This window comes from Schistocerca gregaria, chromosome 9 (assembly GCF_023897955.1).
Source record: "Schistocerca gregaria isolate iqSchGreg1 chromosome 9, iqSchGreg1.2, whole genome shotgun sequence".
NCBI classification, from domain to species: domain Eukaryota; kingdom Metazoa; phylum Arthropoda; class Insecta; order Orthoptera; family Acrididae; genus Schistocerca; species Schistocerca gregaria.
The window spans coordinates 234,191,333-234,207,166 of NC_064928.1; the positions used below are offsets into that span (position 1 = coordinate 234,191,333).

At 39.1% G+C, this 15,834-nt stretch overlaps 1 long non-coding RNA gene across 5 annotated transcripts in view; it reads right to left on the bottom strand.

Moving 5' to 3' along the window:
- Positions 1–1,142: 1,142 nt before the first annotated feature.
- LOC126292178 (uncharacterized) overlaps positions 1,143–15,834 on the bottom strand; it is a 40,311-nt gene continuing 25,619 nt past the window's right edge. For 4 of the 5 annotated variants that reach the window (XR_007552033.1, XR_007552036.1, XR_007552035.1 and 1 more), the window contains 2 exons: positions 9,333–9,395; positions 1,143–1,212 (listed from right to left, as the gene is read on the bottom strand). This is a non-coding gene — a long non-coding RNA (uncharacterized LOC126292178). The remainder of the gene's footprint in view (positions 1,213–9,332; positions 9,396–15,834) is intronic. The other variant, XR_007552034.1, reaches the window with a different exon arrangement.

The window sequence follows — 15,834 nt, forward strand, 5'->3', positions numbered from 1 at the left end:
CCGGGTTGCCTCCAAACACGTCTCCGACGATCGCCTGGTTAAAGGCATATGAGACACTCATTGGTGAAGAGAATGTGATACCAATCCTGCGTGGTCCATCCAGCACATTGTTGGGCCCATCTGTACCACGCTGCGTGGTGTCGTGGTTGCAAAGATGGACCTCACCATGGACGTCGGGAGTGAAGTTGCACATCATGCAGTCTATTGCATACAGTCTGAGTTCTGTGGCTGCACAAAAGCATTATTCAACATGGTGGTGTTTCCATCAGGGTTCCTCCGAGCCATAATCCGTAAGTAGTGGTCATGTCATTGACAGTTCCTGTCTCTGTCTATCTCCTTAATGTCGGAACATCACTTTGGTTTACACTGAGATACCTGGAAACTTCCCTTGTTGAGAGCCCTTCCTGGCACAAAGTAACAATGTGGATGCAATCGAATCATGTTATTGACTGTCTACGCATGCTTGAACTACAGACAACATGAGCTGTGTGCCTCCTTCCTGGTGGAATGACTGGAACTGATCATCTGTCAGACTCCCTCCGTCTAAGAGTCACTGTTCATGCATGGTTGTTTACATCTTTGGATGGGTTTAGTGATATGTATGAACAGTCAAAGGGACTTTGTGCTACAATATTCACTGTCAACGTCTATCTTCGGAAGTCCTGGGAACAGGGGTGATGCAAAACTTTTTTGATGTGTGTGTATATTCTAAGATTTTCTTAGGGAGGGAAGGAAAACCTAAAACCACACTTCTTATAGCTATGTTTCCCCCTTCCTTCTTTATACTTTTATTTTTGATTGGAATAGCTAGCTGTCCCTGCAGCCCTCTCAAGCACAGCTTTTAATGAGATTCTTGCTTCCATGTTTGCCTCTCCTGTCAGAAATTTAGAGGCACTGTATACAGCCACACATGCACAATAATCAAGAAATTGCATTGCTTGTGAATTCTATGAAGACTGAGTTGCAATGTTATAGTGAATAGAGGGCAGTGAGATTGTTCAAAGTGTGGAAGTTGGCATCTGGCAGTCGACCCAGGCAGCCAAGCCTTTGCAACAGAGGAATGCAACTGCTCAGTACTCGGGACAAGAATGTGTTTCTGCACAGGAGCCAAGTCGTTCTATACAGGTGAACTTTCGTACTTACCAAAGGTTCTTCCTTAACAGGCAGAAGCTCCATCTCTTGCTTCGGAAATGTGAGTGGGAGAGCCTCCACCTAAAGAAAAGTACACAGTGAAGTACAGGTGCAACACAGAGTACGAGAAGTGCAGATTACACTGGTCTACAGAACACAAATAATTACATTGTGACAGCGGAATATCTATACACATGCTTCCTGCTTATCACGAGCATCCACCTTGATGTTAGATTATCTGAGCTCAATGTCAGCTATTCCCCACCCTTGATGTTTTCTGGTTAACTCTGGCAATTCCATACTGCTTCTCTTTCTTCTAGTGCCCTTATCTCGCATCTGCGCAGGGTCAGCATGGCTATTAATGGATTTGGCATGCTAGTTTCAGGGGTGGCCAGATGCCTTTCCTGTTCCCCTCTTGTGTGGAATGAATGTAGCCCAACTGTCTGCGTGCACTGTTATTCACATGAAAATGGGTGAAAGTTTTCTAACTCTTTGAGAATCTTGCAGCTGACGTGGGACTTGGGTACTAGCCCGGTATTCTCTTAGTGGGATGTGTGAAACTTCCTAAAAGCCACTCTCACCACAGCCAGCAGACTAATCCTCATTAATAATCCACCAGGCAGATTCGATCTGAGACTGGTGCACCTCCCCAGTCCACAAGTGGCACTTTAAGAGACATGGCTATGCATGCAAGTCTGACAATATGCCACAAAGTATGTCAATTAAAGACCGCCAAACAGTTACATGGGTACGAGCTGCTTGTAAAATTTTACAATACGATAAAACCATGCTTAAACACAACTGAAGCTTATAATTTACAAAGATTTATCAATTTTATGCGGTATGTTAGAGCGAGTAAATCCTAATCTTACTGTTTGAAAATCCAACTGTTTGCAAATATTGAAAAATAACTAATGAAATGGATAAAGGTTCGTTAACTACAGTGTCACATTTTAAAGTGGTAATTTTACATACATATTCATTTCAAAAATAACTATAAATGTTAAATACTGTATAAATGAATTTTTAAATAACATTTTTATTTTCCCTGAAAGTTAATTTGAAAGCTATTGAAACAATGAGCACCTGTTATTTACAAGCAACTGTTAAAGTCCAGAATTTCATAATACTTGATATTACATGCGGAACTCATTTAATTATGACTGGATGTGGTAAAATGAAACTTCTTTTATTACTAAATTAATGTAGTTATGAAAAAATAATTCTGTATCACTACTCACTGTAAAGATGATATGCTGAGTTGAAAACCTGCATAATGAAAAAAATGTTGCACACTAATCTTTCAGCCAAAGGCTTCTTCAGAAAAGAAAAGAAAACACAGAAACATTCCCACAAGCAAGCATACCTCAAGCGTACACAACCACTGTCTGAGGCCACTGTGGCCAGAATGGACTGGTGTACTGTTGAGTGGAAGGAGCAGCCTAGAGTAGGGCAGAGAAGGAAGTGGTATAGCAGGGTATGGGGTGGTAGAAAAAGGAGTCAGAGCAGCCTGACAAATTGCAGAGACTAGATGCTGGCGAGACAAGGCTGCCTGGGTCGGTGCCAGGGGGAAGAAGTGGGGGGCAGAGAAAGGGAGTGCAAAAAGGACAGCATAATATGAGGGGAAATAACCAGTGACAATGGCAGGGAGTGGAGCACAATGAATATGGAGGATGGAAATTTGGAGGAGTTGATAGTACTGAAGGGGCGGAAGCATTTGGGCTGAGGGTGTGGGGACAGCATGTTACCTTAGGTTGAGACTGGGATGATTTTGGGAGCAGAGAATGTGTTGTAAGGAAAACTCCCATCAGCACTCTTCAGATATAAGCTGGTGGTGGAGAGGTGGACAGGCTAGCCCGGGTTATGAAGCAGCCATTGATATCAGGCACGTTATGTTCAGCTCCATGCTCTGCTACAAGATGGTCCACTTTGCTCTTGGTCACAATTTTGTGGGGTCATTCATCCTGGCAGACAGCTGGTTGTAGTATACCAACATAAAAAGCTGTGTAGTGACTGCAGCAGAGCCAGTATGTGACTTGGCTGCTTTCCCATGTGGCCCAGCCTGGTGACAGGACTGGAATATGATGTGCTGGGTGGGTGGATTGGGCAAATCTTGCATCTCAGTCTTCCACAGGGATATGATGTCTGAGAAAGGGGTTTGGGATTGGGAGTCACATTGGGATGGTTTATGATGCTGTGGAGGTTTGGTGGGTAACAGAACACCGCTTTAGGAGGGGTGGGACGGATCTTGGGTACGACGTCTCTCTTTTCAGGGCACAATGATCAATTATCAAACCCCTATGAAGGATGTGGTTCAGTTGTTCCAGTCCAGGGTAGTAATGGGTAATGAAACGGGTGCTCCTTTGTAGCTGGTTCTTGGTTGTGGCGCAAGGATTGGGGTGTGTAGGGATATGGCATGGGAAACCTGTTCGCAGACTAGGTCGGGAGATAGGGCCAGTCTGTGAAAGCCTGTGTGAAACTTTCAGCATACTGTGCAAGGGAATTCTTGTCATCGCATATTCGTCATTCCCAGGTGGTCAGATTTTGTGTGAGGGATTTATTTTTGTGTGGTAGGTATGGCAGCTGTCGAAATGTAGGTGCAAAGGAGCACCTCCTTTGTTATCCAATATCATCATGGAATGGAACGACTGAACCAAATCCTTCATTAGCACTTCGATTATTTATCATCATGCTCTGAAATGAGGGACATCCTATCCAAGATCCTACCCACCTCTCCAAAATTAGTGTTCCATCATCCACTCAATCTCCAGTTAGTCCAATATGATGCAATATACAGACATCAAAAAAAGTTTTTCATCACTTTGGTTCCAAGAGTTTCATAACCAGTACAGAAAATTGGAATAGAGATGAAAATAAACATCATTTCCACCCTTTTTAACGCTCATGAAAACCACACATTGCATGCCGTACCACCATACAGCGAGACTTCCGGATTGCTGTACACACCCGTACCTCTAATACCCAGTAGCATGTCCTCTTGCATTGATGCATGCCTGTATTCGCTGTGGCATACTATCCACAATTTCAGCAAGGCACTGTTGGTCCGGATTGTCCCCCTCCTCAGTGGCAATTCAGCGTAGATCCCTCAGTGGTTGGTGGGTCGAGTCATCCATAAACAGCCCTTTTCAATTCATCCAAGGGATGTTCAATAGGTTTCATGTCTGGAGAACCTGCTGACAACGCCAGTTGAGCGAAATCGTTATCCTGAAGGTAGTCATTCACAAGATGTGCATGATGGGGACGCAAACTGTACTCTATGAAGACTAATGCCTTGCCAATATGCTGCTGATATGGTTGCACTATCGGGCGGAGGATGGCATTCATGCATCATACAGTGTTATGGCACCTTCATCAGCACCACATAATGCCACCCCAAAACAGCAAGAAACCTCCACATTGCTGCACTCACTGAACAGTGTGTCTAAGGTGATCAGTCTGACCAGGTTGGCTCCAAACATGTCTCCGACAATCGTCTGGTTGAAGGCATATGCGACACTCATCAGTGAAAACGTCATGCCAATTCTGAGCGGTCCATTCGTCATGTTGTTGGGCCCATTTGTACCATGCTGCATAGTGTCGTTGTTGCAAAGATGGACCTCATCAGGGACGTCAGGAGTGTAGTTGCGCATAATGCAGCCTATTGCACACAGTTTGAGTCGCAACACGACATTCTGTTGCTGCACGAAAAGCATTATTCAACATGGTGGCGTTGCTGTCAGCAATGTTTGGGCGGGTTTAGTGACATCTCTGAACAGTCAAAGGAACTTTGTCTGTGATACAATATCCACAGTCAACGTCTATCTTCGGGAGTTCTGGGAACTGGGATGATGCAAAACTTTTTTTGATGTGTGTATGAAGGTGCATTACATGTGACAAGGGACAGACATGAAACAAATTAAATGCACTGAAATTAAATAAACTCATCAATGGGAAGGAATTAATGCAACATATTGTAGGTCTGGCATTTGACAATGGTTTTCATTTCATGTCACTGCATCTTCACCAATTTCATGCCCATAAATGGATTCAATCATATCCGTGTATTGAATTAATTCCACATGAAGAATATACAGACAACTCCTGAAACATGGAACATGTTCAGTAGATGATTTACTCAGTGTTTTGCTGGAGAGTCATTGAATGTCTGGACTTTGATTGTACACAGTCTGGCAGGGACAGCTGGATTACAGAGATACTGCACAGCTCTACAAAAACAGAGGTATGTGGTGTTCACACAGGGACACTACTGGACTGTCTGCCTCCCATTCAATCATACCGTATTAAGACAATCTTTGTGTTCATCCCATTCATTTTTTTGATGCAGTTCTTCAAATGCCTTTATCTGCATCAACTTGACAGCTGCTTCTGATCTTTCAAAATGTATAAATTTTTCTCCCCATTCTACCCAACTATCACTCCAAAGAGGAATGTTAGGGCGAGAGAGATTAACTGAAGAGTTTGATATCACTTTGCCAACTCACAACCTTACTCCGTTTCAATCTACACACAGACCTCAGGCTATGCCACAGATAAATGGGCCATTACATTGAAGATTTTGTATTCACAGTCGTTGGCTTTGAGAAAACATAACCAAATTGTCACCATTGCACTAACTTGGGCCACAGGCTACATTACAGATGTCACCAAAATGTATATTGCAAATACTGATAAAGACACAAACGAAAGAATGACATATGTTTTGTTACTATTTGTGTGTAAATGACATCACACACGACATCATCATTATGTTATAGGACGTAACAAACAGTGGTATCAGAAGGTTCATTTGACATGGGGAGAACAGCACATCACATACCACTTCCAACTGCTGGAAGAACTTTCCATTCTTGAGCAGGTCTATAGTGAAGTGTACATAAAGGGGCCAAGTGGCTGGCTAATGCACATTGCAAGGAGCAATGTACCATTTGATGTTCACATCAATAGCATTATTCTGCTGCATTTGACTTTCGCTTGCCCTTCAGGGTCCATGTAGAACATTTAGCACTGATTTTTCCTGTTAGTTTAGGTGTCATGAGGTACTCCATCACTGTAGTGATCATCATGGGTAGCATACAGCTAAAAGGAGAAGCACTGCATTAAAGTCCTGTACAGACAACGGCATCTTGTTCCACTAATGGTGCAATAGGATGGCACAACTTCCTGTTTCAAGAGCTGGCATTCCATCTGGTAGCTATGTTTGTACACAAAATGAATAGCTATGTTTGTACACACAAGGACTGCAGATGGTGCAACATTATTTTGGAAAATGGCTGATGGTGAACTGAGAGTGGTAGCAGTCATTACTGCAGTAATACTTTCACAATGGAAACAAAGAAATTTACATCGGCATAAAAGAAGATGGTGGAGTAGACCTCACATTTTAAGACGTGACGACAGCAGTCGGGCATTGCACTGTCTATTACACAATGAACTGATGTTGGAGGACAGGGAATCGTACAAAATTTTCTGAGGATGGGCGACAGAATTCTTAACATTGCTCCATTTAGTAGGTACAAAAACAATGAGGCAAAACATAGTTATGTGAGACTGTACTTCATCTTCAAATATGTTAGTAGGTACCTTGATATAAGCCTAGTATTACTAAGCTGCTGGACATACAGCGCAGCCGGCCGCGGTGGTCGTGCAGTTCTAGGTGCTCCAGTCCGGAGCCGCGTTGCTGCTACGGTCGCAGGTTCGAATCCTGCCTCGGGCATGCATGTGTGTGATGTCCTTAGGTTAGTTAGGTTTAAGTAGTTCTAAGTTCTAGGGGACTGATGACTACAGCAGTTGAGTCCCATAGTACTCAGAGCCATTTGAACCATTTTGAAGATACAGCACATACTTGTAAGCTTGTCATTATTGCCATAATTTTATTTAGGTTAGTTCTAACACCGAGGCTCCTAGATACTGGAGAAAGCTACAGAAGCGTAATGTTTTCATCCAGAATAGCTATAAGCATGATTTTCTCAATTATGTCTGAAACCTGTAACGCAGTTTAACAGTGCTTGAAGCATTCATACATGAAGGTATGTTGATTTCATTACATTTCTTCAGAACATGACCAAAATAAGTTAATGTAATAACACATTTACATAAGCTGAGAAACACAATAAGTGAACCATTATTTTTGAGAAGTATTACTCTTTGCAAGAAACGTATTTCAGGGCAGGGGTGTATTCTCTGTGCCTCTGCCACAACCTTTTGCTGCAGTTTTATTTGTTACATTTAGTTAATTGTCAGTCCCCTATCTATGCCTATGTGCAGGCATTATCACATATTTTTATAGTTTGGCAATTATATTCATATGTAGCTCCACATTGTAAAAGTTTATGTTAAGATTTGAACCTTACAATTTATAGGCCCAAACTGTCCCTCCCCTACCTCAGAAAGTTTCAGACAAAATCAGTGCACTTCATAATTTACCATTTTCAATTCTTAGCGGAAAATATGTCTGATACACAGTGATTCCAGAGTTTTAAGTTCAACTGTGTATGAAAGTCCCCTCGACATATTCACATCATATTTTCTGTCCTTCAAATGGCCTCAACAGAAAGTGAATGGAAACATAACTGTTCCAAAACATGTGGAACTTTCCAAACTGCCTTGGTGCTTTAGACGGGAGGCATGTGGAACTCCGACCACAAAGATGTACGAGTTCACACTGTCACAATTACAAAGGAGGTATTGGCATTGTGTTACTGGCACTTGACGCATATTATAAATTTACACCTGTGGAAGTGGGTTATAATGGGAGGGTTAATGATGGAGGGGTGCTCCAGATTCAGTTCACACTGTGAAATTCTTACTGATGCTGAAAATTTAGTGAATATTCCTCAATCAGAGATGTTATTGGGAACTCAAACTGCAGTGCCTTATTAGAGATTATAATGCAGCAACAGAAAATATTTAGTTACTGTTTGAACAGGGCAAGAAGAACTTCTGAAAATTCTTTTGGAATACTTAGCAGCAGGTTCATAATTTTCCTTAAGAAAATGGAGCCACCTGTTAAAACTGTAGAGAAAATCACATTGTCTATTTGTGTGCTACATATTTTTTTTACTGGATACATTTGCGAAGAGTCATGTTGGACAATTGGAAAAGAAAGAGGACACAAATCAGTGTGTTATCATCCTGGGAAAATGGCAGAAAAATAAACTGAGAGGCATAGGAAGATTAAGTCAACAAGCCAGTTAAAGAAGCTAGGAAAGTGAGACACACTCTTCATTAATATTTCAGCACTACTGGGCAAGTACAGTGTCAGTGGGAATCTGTAAAAATTCTCAGTTGTGATACAGAACCAATTCAAAGTTAACTCAATTGGTATTACCAATAATTTTTGTAATTTGAATGTGCTATAATTACATTTCACATTCAAGGTAATGCACTGCATCAATTAGTATTTACACACTTTAAGAAATTAAATTTTAATGATAATAAAAAAAGACTTATTACTAAAAAAAAAAAAAAAAAAAAAACAATCTTTTAACTCATTGTTGTCCAAGTCTTTCTCCTGTACATTACAAAGAAGGTCTATGTTAAATATCCCTCTCTTAGCTTTCGTTGCCAGATATTTATTCTTTATTTGCTATAGAGTAGCAGTCACACATGAGTCAAATACTTCAACATCAGTTGAAGCAGTTTTTGGTTTATTTACGCTGATCAGTATATTGTCAGCTCTTTTCAAAATTGCATTTTCTTCTTCATTGTAAGTGCTCTTCCTTTTAGTCCCCTTGATCATGCCACTTCCACATGGACTGCTTCACAATGGTAATAACGATGCCATTTGAAATGACTGGTCGTTTTGTGCAATGTCACATTCCTCTATAATAATGAAATCCTCACTAACATCAATGGGAGAGTTTGGGATCTCATTGACAAGTCAGTCATCCAAGACGATAATGAACAAGTGTACACACACACACACACACACACACACACACACACACACACACACACACACACACACTGTATATGACTTCCTGTTATGTATTTTGTGAGGTGTGCCAAGACAAACAAATTGTCAGCTTCTTCCCCCCACCTACTTTACTAACTAGAGAGGAAACTGAAATGTAAAAAATTACTTACTGTGACATCCATGCTTTCTTGTGCCAATAATAATGTCCAAATGAAAACAAACAACATAAACTACAACATAAACTGCTTATATTAATATTACTCACTGGCTCCTGTTTGATGGCAGTCACACCACATACAGGACTTCGATGTTCTCCCTGTGCAGTCTTCTGGAACAAGAAAATGTGTAAGTGAAGACACACTACGGACAATAATCTGAAACTGAATCATGCACATTTAAAAAAAGTGTGTGTTAAGTTCTAGATTCATGTATTGGGGAATTCCAATGTGTATTTGAAGGAGTATTTGTACTTCACTTGTCTGATGTTTCAACCAATTTATTATTGTTGAATGGAATAGGAAATTAAGCCAGTCTTTGGAACTTCAATTTTCCTAAACAGACACACATTCAGTCTGTAGGTGCTAAGCTTGAATTATTATTTTCTGACTGCAACAATCTGGGAGGATTTTTTATAATTTGACCTTAGATGTAGGACTAGAAAATGAAAATCTTTCAGAAATTCAAATCAAAGTGGAAAGGATATCTTACTGGCCATTCAGTATATAAATTATCCATCACTATCAGTACAAACCTGCATAGTTGTGTTAGCATTGTAGCAAACAAAGTTCACTGGATGTAGTCTTTCATGGTACAGCATTAAATACCATCTTTCACTCAACACAAATCGTAATGGATATAGTACATGTAGTGTAGCTACTGAATAAACTAAACAGGAGTCTTCTGTTAATAATGTTAAATGGTAGGCTGCTGCTTCATAAATGTACATAGAGTATACAGCAAATGCTTCTAGATAATAATTAAAGTTGTCCACCTATAGTTGTAGTTATTACCCCAATCAACATAAGCAGTTCTTCATAGCACTGTATTACAGGAAAGTATATGAACGATTTTCTAGCCTTGCTGGTGTCCAATCTCACTGTAATTTTTATAGTTTTCCATGTGAAATATTTCACTCAGTCCCGCCACTTCATTGTGGAGTGTGCGTAACTCATGAGTGGTTGTGCTATTTTTTATAACACAAGTGCATGTTTGACATACTTTGCACAGATGTAAAGAATAGTTGTCTTTATGTTATCAAGGTAAACATGTATGATCAATAAAATCAAGTTCAATCTTATTTTAATTAAACAACAATAAAATAATCTAAATTACATAAACTAAATCAATGTTTAATTAAATAATAACAAGAGAAACTTTTGTTCTATATCTCTGTTGCCATGTGCAAGTGTTATGGCACAGTAATGACTGACTCGAAGTATCAAACAGCACAGTTGCATCAGATCCCAGCCAGCCACTTGTTTGATTGCTAATTGTCTAATAGACAATTGCCTCAAACTGGGATTGTGCTGTCGCCTTAGAATATGGATCATCTTCTTGCAAATGATAGTAACATTTTTTTCAACTACCTTGTTGTTTATTTTATATTACTGCTGCTCACTTGGTCGTGTAACAGTACAACTTATCACTGTGTTAGCTGAAGTAATAATTAAGGAATAGGTAGGGGCTCACAGTTACAAAACAACAATGGAATGGCACAAGAGAATGTCTTTTGTGGTTGGCGCACTTTATACATAGGCACGTCCACTCAAGGATTAAGGTCAACAGCCCATCTTTCCTTGTTGGTTTACCAAGAGGAACATTGCTCCCTTTCCTGTGGAACACAGTTGAAAATCGATAACACAAAGAAGTGGCCAGTTCAGTGTCAATAACCAATAGTTACTTTAGAACAAATACTGATTCAATAGCGGAAGAATTGACATAACAGTTCAGCACTAAGAATGGAATGTATTCAAGAGCAGATTCTCCAAATACTGAGAAGTTGCTCTTCTGGCTGTCAGAAGTTTCAGTTGTGAACAGAAATCTTTCCCTCCTAAACACAAACCACATTGCAGCAACAAGGTACACACTATGTGTGTCCACCACTCTGTAGCAAATTTGAAGAACACAAGTACAGAGTAAACATAGAGATAAATTATAGAGTCTAAAAACTGGAAACAAACACACACAGGAACTGAAAGTCAGCTGCAGAATAAACTGGAAATGTGGAGTTTTTTACTTCTTGTAACTAAATCAGCTGAGATCATATAAACATTTCAGACTCTTTCACAACAGTAGTCCACAAATGCATTTTCCATCCAAAATAAACTTCAGCTAGAGAGAATGTGGAAACTTTGTCAAGGGACAGCAAGTATTAAAAGGCTTTCATCATGACCACATAAAACCAACAACCTAACTTAAAATTTAAAGTGTCATGCTGCTTTTCCTGATGCAGATGTAAAAAAAAAGTATTAACACATTATCTTGTCAACCACAAACAAATAAAACTGCCAAGCTGAGCATACAAGACATATTATTGGCAGTTAGATCGGAGTGGGCCTAATAATGAAGAAGAAGATATGGATATTGGTGAACTACTATAAACAGCCTAGTGAACAAATGATTGAAGGCAGGATAACTACATATCTACAGCTACACTCTGTGAACCACTGTGAAATTCATGGCAGAGGGTATGTCCCATTTTACCAGTTATTGGGATTTCTCTCCATAGCATTCATGTATGAAGCGTGGGAAGAATAACTGTCTGAATGTGTCTGTGTGTGCATCAGTTACTCTAAACTTATCCTCACCATCCCTGTGTGGGCTATATGTTGGGTGTTCTAGTGTATTTCTAGAGTCGTCATTTAAATCTGGTTCCTGAAACTTTGTCTGCAGAATTTCTCGGGATAGTTTACATCTACCTTCAAGAGCTGCCAGTTTTTTCAGAATCTGTATGACACTTTCCATGGATCAAACAAACCTGTGACCATTCGTGCTGCCCTTCTCCATATGTGTTCAATATTTTCTGTTAGATCTATCTGGTACAGGTCCCACACACTTGAACAATATTCTAGAACATGTCAGACAACCGATTTATAAGCAATCTCCTGTGTAAACTGATTGCACTTCTCCAGTGTTCTACCAATAAATCAAAGTCTACCACCTGCTTTACCCACAACTGAGCCTATGTGTGCATTCCACTTCATATTCCTACAAAGTGTTACATCCAGGTATTTGTACAAGTCGGCCAATCCAAACAATGATTCACTGATATTATAGTCATAGGATACTGCATTTTTTTCATATTGTGAAGTACACATTTCTACATTTTTGAATATTTACAGCAAATCACCAATCTTTGCACCACTTTGAAATCTTATCAAGAATTGACTGAATATTTACACAGCTTCTTTCAGACAGTACTTCATTTTAGATAACTACATCATCTGCAAAATACCCGAGATTACTATCAATATCATCTGCAAGTTCATTAATATACAACACTAACAGTAAGGCCCTCGACATACTTCTCTGGGGAAGTGTACAAATAAAAGTATATAAATCCCTTCTACGTCTGCAAGTTACAAGAACAATGAAAAATAAATACAATGAGATAAAGCCATATTAAGAAAGACAGGAACTGAACATTAAGCACAAATGTAAGATAATTGTGCCAGATGGGAAAATAGCTGGAGAAACTTGATCTAGAAGAAACAAATGAAATAGGGTGCTACTTGCTAGAATTCTGTACTGAGTTCAATTTAAACATTGCAGATAACTGATTTTAGAATAATGAGAGAATGCTGCTCAGATGGAGAAGACATGAGAACATTGGAAAGTTTCAGACTGTCACTCTGTTATGCAATATGAGATTTAAATATCAGGTTTCAACTGCAAAACTTTTACAGGAGCATGTATCAATTATGAAAAACAGACTAAAACTTAGCAAACTGCATCCGGGTACAAAATTAATGAGATGGGATCTGCATAAGTTGGAAAACAGATACTAGAATACATGGCAGAGGTCACGCACAGATTGGCTGTGAGCTGTAATGTCACCCAAAGTCCTCTTGCCATTGTGCACTCCACTGAAGCTTATAGGCGCACACAAGTTTAACTCAAATGCAGATATTAATGTAATTGAGATTTTCCATGTTTTAGTGTATTATTATTATTATTATTATTATTATTATTATTATTAAGCTATACATTAGACTGTCTTTTTTCCTATGTTGGGTGAAATGCTACTGTAAATCCTCTGAAGGATGTCAACCTCTTTCACCATCTTATAGGGCACTGGTGTAGAGGCTCCCACAGACTTAGACCACACAGATCTGTAGTATGGAGAAACCCCCTATAATGTCATTTTAAACTCTTTAACTGTATTAACAGATTTTCTTTTTCTATTCTGGAAAGTTATGTTAGTTACAACTTTCTTTCATTTTTTGTCTTTCTTCACACTCAGTTCACTTACTACCTTTGAATCCTGATGAAAGTGTGTTTCCTTACAAAACACATTACAGCAAAGTCCTCCATTCCTGGACACCTCTCAATTATAATGTCTTTTAACCTTACAAAACCTCTTGAATTACAATCAATGAAACTCTCATGGAATTTTTGAATCTCTCTTTCCACTGTCAAAGCGAATTCCATAAAACTTCCAGTTGGCTTATTTACAGATCCTCTTAAACTTGTTTGAAGCCAGTTCTTTCCTTACACGATTATATGAGCAGCTCATTTGCAGGAACTACCTGATAGGATTTTGCTCACATTACACCTCAGAATCGAAGAGTTAATATTTTGGGAGATGGTGGTAGGCAAAGAGTGGTCATAGAATCTTCCTAGTTCTCTTACATTGGAAAAGGAAACAAATTATCAGTAGGTTTCTTCTCCTCCTCCTCCTCCCCCCCCCCCCTCTCTCTCTCTTCATTTTTTTGGGGGGGGGGGAGGTGGGGGATGGGAAGGAGGTGGTTCATTCTTTTCTGTTTTCTCATTTTTTTCTTTTGCTATAAGAGAAATACACTAGTCTACTTTTTTGTTCTTTTTTCCTATCCTCCTCTTATCTGCTTATTACTTTCACTGTGACAGTGACATCATACAGTACTCGTAACCCATTATCTTGTTGTGGTAATTAATTTACACATGCACTGTTTAATCTGAATCCATCAACAAGAGTTCTTGAATTCAGTGCAACAAAGCCATTGCTTATGACTTTTACAGACTCACCAGCATAACTGAACTCAACAAGGTTGTGACAAGGGCTTGCCCTACACTGGCAGAAACCAGCTCAGCTGTTTTCCTTACATTTTTTCTTTCCTTACCAGCAAAAAGCAAATGGTTTATGGCTACTTTATGAGAATATTGTATATCTATACCAGTGTTCTGAAGTTCAATGAATTTATGAACGGTTCTTTTGTGAACAAACTACCAGATTTTAGTCAATAAACAATGTCAAGTGGGTGATTCCACAACATTTTCAAACTGACCACCTCAGATCTCTTTCTAATTTCTTGCATCCAATTAACCAGATATGAGCTGGATAAGTACCAATTTGCAAAAGTATCCAACAATAATGAAGAAAATTACAGGTCTGCAAAGTTTGGAAATTGTGTGAAATTTACATCGTCTGTCTTAACATAAACGACTATAATTTTGATTCTAATCCAGAGACAGCAAGAAAACTTATATCACTGAAAATCTAATGAGTGGAGCTTCACATTGACATGCAAAATGATGGGTTTCTAAGAATTTTCACATTAGAGATCACTAATTGCGCCCTTTGACTTTGAATATCTCATAACACCCTTTTTCTCTCTTTTTTTTCAGAAAAAAATTGCTCTATTGCTCCAATATGTTACTATAAACATGGTAAATATCAAGACGGTACACCAAAGGTATCATGCCCAAAAATTTTAGTTCTAAGCATCAGTACATCAGCACATAGCAGGAAGGAGCACATATACAGGGACTGTTCAGAAAGTAAGGTTTTTTCAAATTGCACAAAATTGCTCAGGCAACATACATTTAGCTATTGATTTTTTTTTTTTTTTTTTTTTTTTTTTGGTACACATGTCCCGAATATATGTTCACAGTTCAAGTATACAGTGTACTCTCATCAACAACAGATGATAATAACGAAGCTGTGAAGAAAATTGTTTTGGAAAATCATCGAATTACTGTAAGAGAAGTTACTGAGGATGTTGACATATCGGTCGGCTTATGTCATGCAATTTTTTTTATGTTTTGGGCATGAGAGAGGTATCAGCGAAGCTCATTCCAAAACTTCTCAATTTTGATCAGTAGAACCATTGGATGAGCGTCACTCGAAAGCTCTTGAATGACATCAATGATGATCCTGATTTGCTCAAAACGATCATAACTGGTGACGAAACATGGGTTTATGGTTATGACATCAAAATCGAAATGTAATCATACCAATGGAAGCACCTGGAGAGGCAAGACATAAAACAGAATGCCGAGTTCGATCAAATGTAAAAGTTTTGTTCACTGTGTTTATCAATTACTGTGGCATAGTGCATCACGAATTTTTGCCTCAAGGTTATACAGTCAATAAGGAGTATTACCTTGATGTTATGCACTGTTTGCCAGAAGCAATACGCAAAAAATGTCCAGAATTGTGGAAAAATAGTTCAAGGCTTTTGCATCACAACAATCCACCTCCTCATTCATCATTGCTTGTGAGAGATTTTTTTGGCCAAAAACGATGTGACAATCATGCCTCAGCCACCATACTCATCGGATTTGGCCCC